Source organism: Neltuma alba, unplaced genomic scaffold (genome assembly GCF_004799145.2).
Source record: "Neltuma alba isolate B1F8T4 unplaced genomic scaffold, ASM479914v2 tig00013447_pilon, whole genome shotgun sequence".
NCBI classification, from domain to species: domain Eukaryota; kingdom Viridiplantae; phylum Streptophyta; class Magnoliopsida; order Fabales; family Fabaceae; genus Neltuma; species Neltuma alba.
Window position 1 is genome coordinate 41,732 of NW_021637690.1, and position 2,659 is coordinate 44,390.

Genomic DNA, 2,659 nt, shown 5'->3' on the forward strand with positions numbered 1-2,659 from the left:
AGAGAGGGGATGCTTAGTAGCCACCAAGAGGCATAAAAATAAAAGTTGAAAATGCTGTGAAAAACAAGAGTGAACAAGTCGGGGAATGTCGGTGGGGAAAAAACATCAAAAGAGCTTAGCAAAATAAATATGCAACATAATACTCTTCCGGTCCTTAATATAGGACTCAATTGTTGAGTTGGTTTTGGTCCTAAATATAAGACCCATTTCTTATATTTATCATTTTTTTTCTAAATTACCCTATAGATACTCCTTTAACCATAATCAAGTAAAAGAGAAAGAGGAATATTAAAAAAGATGATTATAGTATTTTAAGAAAAACGTGTTACATTTCTTATAATTAACTAACTTTTCTAACTTCTTTAATCTAATCAAATTAATTAAATGGGTTTTATATTAAGGACCGGAAGAGTAATTTAAAATCTAGGCTCTTCAATGTGAATGTTGTGAATTAAGACGAAGCTTTCTACATAATTTAAAACATTACCAACGCTGCGTCTGCATGTAGTTGACATCTTAATTTCACTAGTAGAGAGATCGGACAAAGATACGACAGTTTCATGTTCAGGTATGCAAGTCTCATATAAGGTGGAAAACTGTTTCCACAAAACAGAGAAATGAAATGAAAATGCAAGAATTTCAAATTCACTTAACGTTTGCTCTCCCTTCCTCCCTCCCTCCCTCCCTCTCTCTCTATATATATATATGATAGAAAACCATCAAAGATAGCATGTCTAATATAACTAAACCATAAACCAGCATTCAAATTATATATATATATATATATATCTGTAAGAGGAAACAGAACAATCACATATCACAGATGGGTCAAATAAAGTCAGAAACATTTGATGATTCTCAATAACATAAACAACAAGAATCACAGGTACAGTTATGCACTACAAACTAACATAGGTTCATTTCTACCAAAAGCGTTCAAACTAAGTAAATATGCAATATAATACTCAGGACTTAAGGTCAAGGCTCTTCAATGTGGTCGCTGTTCAATGGCACAAGGCTTTCACAAAAATTGAAAATACCATGAAAACATTTGCCGATATTAGCCACCCTATATCCATCAGAAGTAAAATCGAACACATATAGAATATTTGTTAGCTCACCAGTCTCAGCTTCAAGTCTAGGCATTACAACATCGTGGCAGACTACTTCGTTCCTCCAAATGGTCACTGGCCTTAGCAAGCGTGGAAAAGGACCTATACTATGTGTCTTAGTCCACTTCCATTTTTCCCTTGATATACCACTTGTACACTCTTCCATCACCCACAACTCAATGGAATAAGCTGAAGAGAGAAAAAGCAGAGCGAGTTTGTTTTCAAATATACTAAGCGTAGAAAGCAAACTAATGAATAAAAGAGGCTTTGCTATCAATGCGAACACTTCTGTCGCTAGATCAAATGAAAGTATCATGTGAGATATCCCAAGCCAATACATAACTCCATTGGCAGTGACAGCTTCTCGCTATGAGTAACGCTCACGCCCTGTAAATTTTCAAATTCAACTTCCTTCCATGACCCCGAACCTAGTGAATACACTTCCACCCCATTAACATTCCGAGCCTTGTTAACGTGAACTTTCACAATTTTGTAATCGTTAACAATTGGACTGAACCCAAACCACAGAGGCAATCACACTTAAAATTGTGAATAGATCTGGGCACCTGCCTGATCTCTCTGGTCGCAAGATTCCACAGTAAAAGTGAAGGAGGAGAACTAACATCATCAACAATTTTGAAACAGAGCAGGCCATTGCTTGAATCAATGATCTTAACCCCCTCGGCGGCCACAGGTGCCTTTATACGTTTAAAGATTCGAATGCCGCAATGGCTCAAATATAACGGCAAGGGATTATCATTGCCATACCTGGGCCATAGAAGAACAGTTCTTTGATTACTGGAGTGCTGGAGGTGGGCTTCGATAAAAGAAGGGCTTTTGATGAGATTTTTCCAACGCTTGCACACACATCGAAATCGTAAAATCAATGTTTTAAAAGCCGGACTGGAAGTCGAGCCGAAAAGATCAACGTCATGGTTCAATCGGTCGGATCGGTCGGACCGTTTGGTCAGACCGGTGATGCAATAATTAATTTAAAACATATTATACATATGATATATGAAATATCAAATTATTATAATTTGAAATGCATTAAATAATCTAAATTATAATGAAATCATTGAAAATGGACTAAAACTTAATGTATGTTTAAAATATTTAAAGATGCATTTTACGGCATCTTACAGTAAGTCGTTTGAGAATGTTGGCGGTGATATCATCGGGAAGAAATGGATTGTCGCCATCCATTACTGCGAAGAAGGAACGATGAATCACATAGAAAAGCGCCGGCAAGGGACCATTAGGGCTTTCGGGACTCCATCCATTATATTTATAATTTATAATACCACGCTGTTAGAAGCTTGTGCTCAATATAAATATATATACAGATATAAAAATCCAGTTCACTTTATTTTTTTTAATAAGTATTTTATTTAAAAATTTTATTAAATAATAATTCTAACTAATATATATTATTAATAAAATTATTTTTGAAAAAATAACACTTGTTTATAGCAAATTTTTCTAATTTATTTAAATTAATTAATTAGTTCTTATATCAGATATTAAGAGTCTATTTGGCTTAATGA